The 12,550-nt window shown below is 40.5% G+C and overlaps 1 pseudogene; it reads right to left on the bottom strand.

Annotated features, from left to right (window-relative positions):
- Nucleotides 1–2,533: 2,533 nt before the first annotated feature.
- Nucleotides 2,534–10,205, bottom strand: LOC119484589 (annotated as a pseudogene).
- Between the last annotated feature and the right edge of the window lie 2,345 nt (nt 10,206–12,550).

The raw sequence follows: 12,550 nt of genomic DNA, 5'->3' as shown, positions 1-12,550 counted from the left end.
AGGGAACAAAGTACAAAGAAAACATACCAAAATCAAACCGAGAACAAAACAAAACTACAAACCAGAGGATACGAGAACACGGGCAGGAGGAACACTAGGACCAGAGCTGGAAGAAACAATGAACACGAGGACAAGGTAGCCGGGACTGGGGAGACAAGACGAACCGACAAGGACAGAGGGGAACACACAGGCTTAAATACCAGACAAGATTACACACAGGTGAAACAATCAGGGCGGGGCAGACAATCAACAAAAGGCGGGAAAACAAACAAAGGAGGGAAGTAAAACCAGACAAGACACAGGAGGAGTGAACTACCAAAATAAAACAGGAAACACCGGAATAATACCAAAATAAACCAAAACCAAAATCACAAAAGTAAATAATAAGAGGCTGACACAGCCAGAACATGACACCTTCAATTCATTGAAGGACCTTTTGTTTGGTTTTGGGTATCAAAACGGATCCCGAGCTGGCAAAATTCCTATTGACAGGTAAGCTAAACATAACTGCCAAGCATGTCAAAATATATAGTCATATTGTGGTTTAGGCTGTCAATCGCTTTCAGTCTCGTGTGTGTCCCCCTCGCTATTTTGACCGATGCTCACTTGCATCTACGTAGTGCGAACACAAGCGCGAGCAAACAGGACGCTGACTGCCCCTTTAACATTGTGTTATATTTTGTTATTTGCACATGTATTCAGTAATGATTGTAAGGATTCAATGGTTTATTCATAATAAAAACAGATAACTTAATTTGATGTATAAATATTGTCTCTTTATCATCATACACACACTTAACCCACTGAATGACAACATAAAGTACAGTAACCTTTTCTTTTTTTCAACAATATATAGTGAAGACACATCCATTTTGTAATACTTTGGTAGAAATAAATGTATAACTATACTCCAAACTATTATCACTAGTAGATTCATCCTCATAAATAAACTATAACGGAAAAATATTAATGTTCAAAGTTTATTCAGTCTTTAAAATAATCAGCATGAAATAATAGTGTAAACAGAAGCAGCTATTCTCTCCCAGATGACTGACAAGCTCCTTTAATGAAGACTAGACAGCTGCTAAAGCTAACATATTCATGTTTTCTGTTATGTAATTACTATCATTAGCAAGTACTGTAAAGTAAATTAAGCACAATATGCAATTCCTCTAGTTCTTGAAAGAGAATGTTGTGGTACAACAGCATTTTTGCAAATCCGAATCCTACGGAGAGCGATTGTAATGGAAAATTACATTGTATGTACTGATGTCTCTTTATGTAACAGTGGAAAGTTACTGTCTGGGTTCTCTCGTCTCATGTAGTGGGAAAGTACTGAGTGTTGACTTTTACTGGGACACTGTTTGGGTAAAACAACTCTTTATCTGTGCAAAACAACTCCTTTTCTCACACTCCCTGTTGTAGATTTCTATATTAGTCACATTGTAATAATCTCCGGCAGCGCACTCTTCTGCAGACTTTGTGTGACTCTGTATAAACCAGTGCCTCTTCTTGCAAGAATAAAATACACAAAGACATTTCATCTGTTTGGGATCTTGATTTCAACGTTCATTAGGACTCATCTTGGAATACTGAAAGAATTTCCATTACACGATAAGTCTTTTTTTATCTTGTGTAAACAAACAGAATATATTGTGGCGTCTTTGTATATATATATATGTAATATAAAAATAAAAAAACATGAAGTTGTCCCAAAGATAATAAGTTGTGCCAACAACAATAACTTAACTTATTTGCGACCCAAAATCATTACTCCTGGGAACAGGATAATAACTTGTGCAAACGAGGTTACAACATAACTCATGCAAACATGATAACAGCATGATAACTTGTGCGAACAAAACAATAACAAGATAACTTGTTAAACAAGGTGATAACTCATGCAAACAGATAATAACTCATGTGAATAAGAATAATAACTTGTGCAAACAAGATAATAACCCATGCGAATACAAATAATTACTTTTTGCAAACAAATAATAAGTCATGGGAATAAGAATAATAACTTGTTGTGAACAAGATAAGTAATCCAAATAAATAATAAGTCATGCCAAATAAGAATAATAACTTGTGCAAACAAGATAATAAGTGATGCGAATAAGAATAACAACTTGTGCAAACAAGAAAATAGTATATGCGAATAAAATAATAAGTAATGTGAATAACAATAATAACTTGTGCAAACAAGATAAATTATTATCTCGTATGCTCCTTTGATTTACAAATTAAGCAAGTGTTACAGTTGTATATAATCCATACTTGTCATTCAATCGGTGAAAGCAAACAGTCAAAAGTTATGTTCTGCCCATAGTGAATAAGATAGAGCGAGGAGAGACACAAAGAACATCCGGGTCTTTTGTGAACCTGGAACAAGATCCAAAACTAGAAGTCACGCTATTGGACCCAACTGTAGAGTGAGAGAGCAGATATTTTAATAACTAACAGGACACTCAGTTACTAACAAGTCTCACAGTATCACATAGTACATTTAAATCCGTTCTGTCATTTCATTTCACCCGATCACAATCATTTTTTCCTTGTAAATATGATAATTTTTCTCAGGGACTACTGTGATTTGCAGTCCGTAGATAACAGCGTTCATAGCGGGAGGACCCACGTGTTTTTATTTTATTTGACCTTTATTTAACCAGGTAAAATCAATTGAGAACCAATTCTCATTTACAATGATGACCTGGCCTAGAGGCAGTTGCACAGTCCACACAAGTGACACAAACAGCACAGATACATACAGTATGACAAACACATGAGACAATGGCTAAAAACAGCATAGGTAAATTAACAAACACTATGTACAAAAAAAGGCAGATTACTGATGTACTTTGTAAAATTGGAAAGAGAGAGAGAGAGAGTGAGGGCCTGGTCAGCAAGTACAGCAGTCACTATGACTTGTTGCAGCTTTTGTTTGAACATGTTGAGAGAGGTGAGAGTGTTAGATTTGTACGCGTGTTCTTGTAGTGAGTTCCAGTCATTGCAGCGGGCAAAATGAAAGGAGTTATGACCAAACACAGTACGGACTTTTGGAATGATAAGCCTCTCAAATCACTGGATCTTAAACGGCGATTGCCTGTCGGAAATGTGCAGAAGATGGAGAGGTAGCGAGGGTTCATGCCCAAAATGGATTTGTAGACCAAGAGCAGCCAGTGTTGTAGCCGCCTGGTGTGAAGGGAGGGCCAATCCACCATCTCTGTAAAGATCACAGTGGTGGGTGGTGAAGGGTGCACATGTGGCAAAACGGATTGCTGAGTGGTGGAGTGTGTCCAGTTTTCTGAGGGTGGTCTTTGATGCCATTTTATAAATTATATCGCCGTAGTCAAATAGAGGAAGGATTGGTCATTTTCACAAGGGTGAATTTGGGCAGAGTGTGTGAAGGAGGCCTTGTTTCGATACAGGAAACCCAGTTTAGCTTGACTTTAGCCAGAAGGTTATTGATGTGTGTGTTAAATGAGGAGAGATGAGTCCAACCAGAAGCCAAGGTATTTGTAGGAGCTGACAAACTCCAGCTCCGAGCCATCAGCACTGTAGATCTTGGGAGGGCTGGGGATGATGAGGTTTTTCCGGTCAAACAGCATACATTTGGTCTTTTTGGAGTTGAGGAGCAGGTGGAGGTTGTGGAAAGACTGTTGGATGGATGTGAGGCTTTGTTGAAGAGTGGACACAGCAGAGTGGAGTGAGGGACCAGCTGAATATATGATGGTGTCATCAGCATACAGATGAATCCTGGAATTTCCAGCAGCTTTGGCTACATCGTTAATATAAATGGAGAACAAAATAGGGCCTAAGATGGAGCCTTGAGGCACACCTTTAGAGATGGTAAGAGGTTCAGACATGATGTTTTTGGTCTTCACCCGCTGGACACGATCAGCCAGGTAGCTAGCAAACCAGTTGCAACATCTACTGGACAAGCCAATGCTGGTAAGTCTTTGCAGGAGAATGTTATGGTTTGACCGAGTCAAAAGCCTTGGCTAGGTCTATAAAGGCAGCTACACAAGTCTGTTTGTTGTCCATGGCGGTGATGACGTCATCAAGGACCTTCAGTGTAGCGGTGGTACATCCGTGGCCTTTCCTAAACCCAGACTGCAGGTCAGACAAAATATGATTTAAGTCAATGAAGTGAATTAGTTGTTTATGTACCAGTTTCTCTATGACTTTGGCCAGACAGGGCAAAATGGAAATCGGCCTGTAGCAGTTCGGGTCAGAGCCAGAGCCAGAGTGTAACAAGATGGAACACCAGCTTCCTGTGGTCTGACAAGTGAGGGAAACGATGGATGCAGCCCAAAAAGAGCATGATGATGTAAACCGCCAGGTGGGTGGCGCAGGTCTGCAGCGCTTTGCTGTTCAGAGCCTTCTTCTTACTACTCAAACACACTTTGGCGATCCTCAGGTAGGTGAGCGTTACACTGCTGACGGAAAACGCCATCGTGGCTACGGCGGTGCGAGGCCGTAGATGTTGTGATGAGAACGTTTTTCACAGGACAGCTTGAACAAGGAGGCGTTGTCACAGAAACAGGTTGTTTACCCAGTGCCTGCAATGTGACAAGCGACACCCAGGCCGACACCGACAGCTTCACCACCATCCTGTTTGGTCATGATGGTGACGTATCGCAGCGGGTTACAGATGGCTACGTAGCGATCAAAGGCCATGATCATGAGCACAGTGTGACAGATGCCTGCATGAAAGTGAGCACAAAAAGCCTGAATGACAAACTCATAATAATGAATGTAACGCTCTGTGATCGGAATAAAAATGTCACTTAACAAGCGGAGGGATGATGGTCGTCGCCCCGAACGCATCATTAATACTCATGTTGCAGAAGAGCAGGTACATGGGCTCATGAATGCTCCTCTCCGTGAAGATCAGGGACCGCCCGGCCGATGTTGGACACCGTGATAAAGATGTAGATGAGGAGGAGGAGGATGAAGGCTGGAACAGAGGACTGGGGGGTGACCTTTTAACCCCTCCAGGAACAGAATATCCATGTTTGAAAGTTATGTTGTTCATACTGCCAGGGGGATGAAAAAGCATAAAGCAAAAATAAATCATTCTCATAATCAAGTATAAAGTAAAGCATACACTGCATGATTTAACCCGTTTTCTTGGCCCGCATTTTGAGCCTGCACGACTCATCTTAGAATCAGACCGAATTTCAGCTTCGTCGGGCGTCGTTTGGCGTTCTGTGTTACAGGTGGGACCGATGACCGATTAACTCCTCGGATGAATTTCTGACATGTCAGAAATTTTGGTCGGCAGGTCCACAGGCTCTCGGACAGTTGAAGCAGAGCACGAGCCGATTCCCCAACGTCAGCGCCTTCTTTCTCCTCTTTTTACAGTCATCAGAGCGTAGCTATCAAGATAACAATGTACAATAGATATAGATATATAGATATTAAAAGTAGCTTGCTTACCTCTAATTCTTTCCACAAAACGGACAAGCCATACTGTCGACGTCTTCCTCCCCACATCGACTCCATATAACGTTACGCCGGCGCCTCTTTTTTTTAGACGTTGTGCCTTGTTGGCATTGTGACCCGTACAGACCTCTGCTAGCAAGAGAAGCTCGAGTGAAGGTACAGATATCATATGAAACTAGAAAGCCCTAAGGAAGGAGTCTAAATAACGCTCCAAAGTTGGGCTAAATTTTGGCGAGGAAAAACTGTTATGGCCATTTTCAAAGGGGCCCCTTGACCTCTGACCTCAATATATGTGAATGAAAATGGGTTCTATGGGTACCCACGAGTCTCCCCTTTACAGATATGCCCATTTCATGATAATCACATGCATTTTTTTTAATGCTGTATAAATTTGTTATTTTCTCCTATTCTAAAATTGTGTGTTTGAATATTTCTGCATACTGGGGTCCCTAAACAGTCTTGAATTACTTAAATTGGGTATCACTGTAAAGCTGAGACTCTTTTTGATCCAATGAGCCCAACTGTATTCATGTGTGATGATTACAGACCATTTATTTTAATAACACTTTCTAACCTACATTAGAAATGAAACCGGCTGAACATACAACACAATACAATAGATAAAATACCACTTCATTGTAGCGAGACAATTTTATAAAACTGTATAAAATGACCTGTGGTGACCTCTAGGATAATCACAACCTCATGAAACTTTATAGCCACAAACTAGAGACCTAGAGCTACAGACCTGCATCACCCACCTGGCGGTGTACATCATCCTGCTTGTGTCAGGCATCATCATAGTCGTCAGAGCACAGGAAGCTGGCGTCCATCTTGTTACACGTGGTTCCTCCCGCTATGAACGCTGTTATCTACGGACTGCAAATCAAAGCAGTCAGAGAAAAAATGATCATCATATTTACAAGGAAAAAATGAGTGTGTGAAATGAAATGACAAAACTGAATTAAATGTACTATGTGATGCTGTGATACTTGTTAGTACTGATGTCCTGTTATGTTATTAAAATATCTGCTCACTCTATCTACAGTTGGGTTCCAATAGCTGGTTCTGTTTTGGATCTTGTTCCAGGTTCACAAAAGACCCGGATGTTCTGTGGCCAACAAATCTCTAATTGAATCTTGTGTCTCTCCTTGCTCTGTTTTATTCACACAATGTGCAGAACATTCAGGTAGCAAGCTTTTCATTTTTAACAGTTGCTGACTGTTGCTTTCAAACAAGTTATTTACAAGTAACTTCAATGGGAAATAAAAGAATGACAGAATATATAGTCCAACATTTAATATTACCAGAAATGTATTTCGAGGTTTTTGATAGTGACAAAGGAGTTGCTGAATCCAATCAAAGAGGTGATGGTCTCAATCTGGGAGGTTCCGGATCATATTCCAGCAGGGTCCAGCAAAAAAGTAAGCCCTGGGTGAAACAAATTAACAACAATGCTTAAATTACTCGAAAAGGTTCCAAATGAAACTTGGCTGTTGTTTGGTTAATGTCCTCTCTCTAAGTCCTGAAAGATGATTTTTTATTTTTATATTGTGCACACACAATAATAACAAGTGCATACGAGATAATAACTTTATCACTATATGATAAATTATTATCAATAAAGTTATTATCTTGTTTGCACGAGTTATTACTGCAATATTCTCTTCCCAGAACTAGAGGAAGCGCACATTGTGCTAAAATGCCTTTATTATACTCAATAATAGAAATCACAAATCACATTACAGAAATCATTAATATGTTAGATTTAGCAGCTGTCTAGCCTCCATTAAAGGAGCATTCAAGATAATGACTTGTTATCTTGTTTGCACAAGTTATTATTCTTATTTGCATGAGTTATCATCTCAGTCACACATGTTATTATCTTGTTTACATGCGTTATCACCTTGTTTGCACAAGTTATCTTGTTATTGTCTTTGTTATTTGGTTTGCACAAGTTATCTTATTCGCAAAAGTTATCATCTCGGTTGCACATTTTGTTATCTTGTTTGCACAAGTTATTATCTCGTCCGCACAAATTATTATTCTTAATCCCATGAGTTATTATCTTGTTTGCACAAGTTATTATTCTTATTTTCATGAGTTATTTTATAGTATGTCAAAAAATGTAAAAAAAAAGTCATAGTATAGTATGTCGAAAAATGGCGTGGAAAAAACTCATAGTATACCAGAGATTCACGCAAGTTTACGCCAGAGGGGCAAATTATATAGTTATCTTTCCTGAGAATTAAAGGTAAAATTAAAAGTTCAACATAAAAATGCTGTTGCAACATACTTATTATTTCCGTTCTTTTAAAGTCACCAGAATGCAGGAAACTGTTACGATCAATAATATATTGGACTCAAATGCAGACAACAGACAGCGGATTTGGCGATGTAACAAAAAGGCTTTTATTGCCAAAAAGCAGAGATTGAGCATGGGCTGGATAAGGTCGAGGCTGAGGTGGAGCAGGGCAGGCAGGCAGGCAACAGGCAAACAAGGATCCTGGAAACAGGAAACAAAAAACACATTAAGTCTCAGATAAAGCGAATCATAACTATGAACAAAGTAACTCAGAGAATAGTGCTGAGCGGCCGAGGCAAAACTACCACTTGTGTTGAGTCAACGATCTGGCGAAGAGTGACTGGAGTGGATGATCCTGATTGGAAGCAGCTGTGTCTGATGAGACCAGGTGGGTTGATTGTCTCAGCAGCAGAGCCTGCAGGGGAGGGGAAGCTCACACACAAAGACAGCCAGACACGCCCACACTAGACAGACAGGGTATAGGGAAACACAGGGAAAAAGGGAAAAGACACACTAGGAAGGCTGGAGGCCCGGATGGGACCATAACAGTACCCCTCCCTTAACGGGAGCCTCCTAGCGACTCACCAGGCTTGTCAGGATTATCTCTATGAAAGTCTCTAATGAGGGAGGGGTCCAGAATGAGTTGGCGAGACACCCAACTCCTCCGGTCCATAACCCTGCCAGTCCACTAGATACTGAAAGCCACGACCACTGCGGCATATGTTCAACAGCCGTCAAACCGTGTAGGCCAGGTGGTCGTCGATGATCCGGGTGGGTGGTGGGGACGTGGCTGGAGGGCACAATGGGCTTGAAGAAACAGGTTTCAACTGAGACATATGGAAAAATAGGGTGAATCTTCAGGCATGGAGGTAACTTGAACTTTACTGCAGAGGGGTTAATAATGCTGTCAATAATGTAAGGGCCAATGTATCTTTTAGTTTAGTTTATTAGTTTATTATATCGTGGACAATCCCAATTAATTGACTGTAGCAATAACAGTAAAAAGGGCAGCTTTAGCCAACATGGCTAATATCCAGCTGTAGTCCCCGGCCCGATGACAATAGGCACCCTAAAAAGAACAATACATTACAGCACATTGATTAAAAGGAAAGAGTTAAGACAGAGAAGAAACAAGATAGATCAATAAAGAAAAAAGAGAACAGTAAAACATCAGTACAATCATGCAGAGACAGCACATATAATCAAAACATACAATAAAACATCAGTACAATCACATTCAGGGATGCAGACAGACAGCACGTATAGACAGGCAGCATCTATGATCATGACGCAAATAACACACAGCCATATGTTAGTGTATGCAGGTGTAATTGTCGGCAAACCATGTTTTTAACTTGGATGTAAAAGTGGAGTATGTATGTATATCTTTAATATGGGTGGGAAGTGAGTTCCAATTTTGTAGTGCTCTAACAGAGAATGATAACTGACCAAATGTGCTTTTCCTGAATGGGACCGATAAGTCACCATGTGTGGTGCTTCTAGTGATCTGACCAGTATTATTGCGTTGGTTTATGAATGAATTAAGTGGAGGAGGAGCTAAATTATGCAGGATTTTAAAGACCAGACAGATGTTCCTGTATTTTATTACATCTTCCCAGCTCAGAAGTTTGTGTTTGCGTAGGATGGTACAATGATGTGAGCTGTTCGGTTTCTGGTCCAAAACTTTAAGGGTTTGCTTGTACAGGGTTTCCAATGGCTTCAGTGTTGAGCCATTGGTTTGTCCCCAGCTTGTGAGGCAGTATGTTAGATGCGACATGATCATGGCATTCACATATAATTTGGCGGCATTAAAAGTCATTGTGTTTCTTATATATTTAAAATTCGCTAAACTAAACTTAACTCTTTGACTTACTTTTTTTATGTGTGTTTTAAAGGTTAGATTGGAGTCAATAATGATTCCCAGATATTTGACCTCTGACACAATATCAATATTATCACCTGAGATTGTTATATTCGGCACGATGTTACATTGCCGTTTAGTAAAGAACATTCCTACAGTTTTCTTTGGATTAAGTTGGAGGCAGGAGCAGTTTAGCCATTTAGAGATCCGCTCTAACGCTGAAGTGAGTTTAGCAGCTGCCAACTGCTTTGTCCTGGCATGCACATATATCATAGTGTCATCCGCATATAGCTGGGTTACCACATCGGGACAGACAGATGGCAGGTCATTGATATATAAAGAAAACAGTAGTGGACCGAGTATTGACCCTTGTGGTACTCCAGTGTACAACTCAAGAGCTGGAGAAAGTTGGTTGTTAACAATAACATGTTGACATCTACCAGTCAGGTAAGATTCAAACCAGCTAAGTGCTAATGGGGAGAAGTTGAAAGTGGACAGTTTGGCCAGAAGGACCTTATGGTTGACTGTGTCGAAGGCTTTGCGCAGGTCTAAGAACACTGCACCAACAATACCTCCTTTGTCGACCATTGCTCGGACCTTTTCTAAGAAAAGGCAGTTGGCTGTTGCAGTGGAGTAGTTGGCCCTAAAGCCAAACTGCATGGGATGAAGATTAAATTGACTAGTATTCAAGAAAGAGACAAGCTGCTCTGATATCCACTTTTCAGCAACCTTGGATACTACAGGTAAAATGCTAATTGGGCGGTAGTTACTGATGTTCTGGGGGTCATCTGATTTAAAAATAGGAGATACGATTGTAGTCTTCCAGGCACTTGGAAATGCTCACTGCAATATTGATAAATTATGATTTGTGAAATAGGACAAGCTAGATGGTCTTTCAGAGATTTGTGTATTGCTGAATCCATCCTGTATATATCCTTGGCCGTTGAAGTTTTAAGAGAATTAATTATTGCCTTAGTTTTTAGTTCAGAGATGGGTTGAATACAAAAAGAGGTCTTACTATTATCAGTTTTAATAATGTTTTCTGTTACTAAAGGAAAAGTTTGTGCAATCTCAGCCACAGAGTCAATAACATATTTATTAAAGGCTGAGGCAATTTGTGCTGGATCTTGTATTAGCTTGTCATTTATTTTCAGCTCTAACTGTTTCTTAGGCCTGTGGTTGATTCCCATCAAGTTCTTAATTTGTTCCCAAATCAGTTTAGTGTTACCTTTAGCCTCATTAATAATTGTTATAAAAAAGTTGGCTTTGGCATTTCTAATGGCTTTCGGAACTTTGTTGCGTAACGAAGTGAACCTATACCTATCAATAATTGATTTAGTTTTCAGAGCTCTTTTCAGTGAGAGATCTCTTTCTTTCATCAAGTTAAATATATCATTATTGAGCCAGGGAAGTGTGCTGTTTTTATTTTTTCCCGTTTTTGGCTTTTCTGGTGAACTCCTTGACTAAATTGTCTAACTTGGTTGCAAACAATCTACAGTCTGCTTCAACATTGTTCCTAGTTAGTATATCTACCCAGTTGGTCTGTTGCACTGCTCTTTCAAAATTTACAAATTCTCTCTTCGGGATTCTAAGTTGTTCCATAGGTTTGTGAGAATGATGGAAACGCTTATTTGTGAGTTTTCTGGACATTAATATTAAATTATGGTCAGATAGACCAGTAATGAAATTAAATGTTTTAACAAATTCAGTAATGACATTAGAGTTAATAATCCTACATTCGACATATTGAGCTGTAGGCATGTTTACTGTCTTACCAGGGGTTATATGGATACTGTGTGTAGGGCAGACAGACTGGTCCATGATGTGTTAGCTTGGCACAAGAACTGGAGGTGAAAGGACAACCCGTTCTCACTCCCAACTCATCACCTTGCTACATAAAGGAAACACAAAGTATAGAAGCTTTTGGTATTAGAAAAAACATTGTGGTGAAAGAAATGTAGTTAGTTTGTCGTGAATTTATTTTCATGTTATTGCAATGATACGTGACTGTTGTACAATTGAATCAGCAGCATGTTAAATAGCTTGATAGCTGTCTAAGAACTTTTGGAATATTGTCTGTTGGTTTCTTGTTGTTGCAGCAACTTTAACAGTCTGTTCATTAGTGGTTACAACCAAGCGGGGATGGGAAACCTGTAGGGACCGTTGTCCTCCTCTGCTGAGATCACTCACTGTCAACTAATCATACGAAGGAAGTTCAATTTGCAGGAGATGATGCCACATTTTAAACCTGATTATTCAATACATCTATAGATGGTGAACACATTATCATAGATATTGATTTTTACCCCAGTGTCACTCCTTCAAATCACCCCTTTATTACTGTATATGTATAATTGTGACTCCATACACCCGTCCATCCAATAATTTTACCAGAGGAGCATGTCTCAACAGATTCTGGATGTAAAACCATACAATTTGATGTGAATATTCATGGTCCTTTCTTGCTAGCACCTCCATCAGGTCACAACTTCCACTCACGTGTACACAAGAAATACTGACTGTGGTTATGGGGCAACTGTGGCTATGTGGCAACTGTGGCTATAGGGCGGCTCTGGTTATGGGGCGACCGTGGCTATGGTGTGGCTCTGGCTATGGGGCGGGCGGCTGTGGTTATAGGGCAGCTGTGGTTATGGGGCGACTGTGGCTATGGGGCAGCTCTGGCTATGGGGCAGCTGTGATTGTGGGGGGGCTGTGGTTATGGGGCGACTGTGGTTATGGGGCGGCTGTGTTTATGGGGCGGCTGTGGTTATGGGGCGGCTGTGGTTATGCGGCGACTTTGGCTATGAGGCGGCTGTGGTTATGGTGCGGCTGTGGTTATGGGGTGGCTATGGTTATGGGGCAGCTCTGGCTATGGGGCAGCTGTGGCTATGGGGCAGCTCTGGCTATGGGGCAGCTCTGGCTATGGGGTGACT

Source organism: Sebastes umbrosus, chromosome 1 (genome assembly GCF_015220745.1).
Source record: "Sebastes umbrosus isolate fSebUmb1 chromosome 1, fSebUmb1.pri, whole genome shotgun sequence".
Classification (NCBI taxonomy): Eukaryota; Metazoa; Chordata; class Actinopteri; order Perciformes; family Sebastidae; genus Sebastes; species Sebastes umbrosus.
The sequence above is the reverse complement of the archived record's forward strand: the minus strand, read 5'-3'. Positions and strand labels throughout refer to the sequence as shown.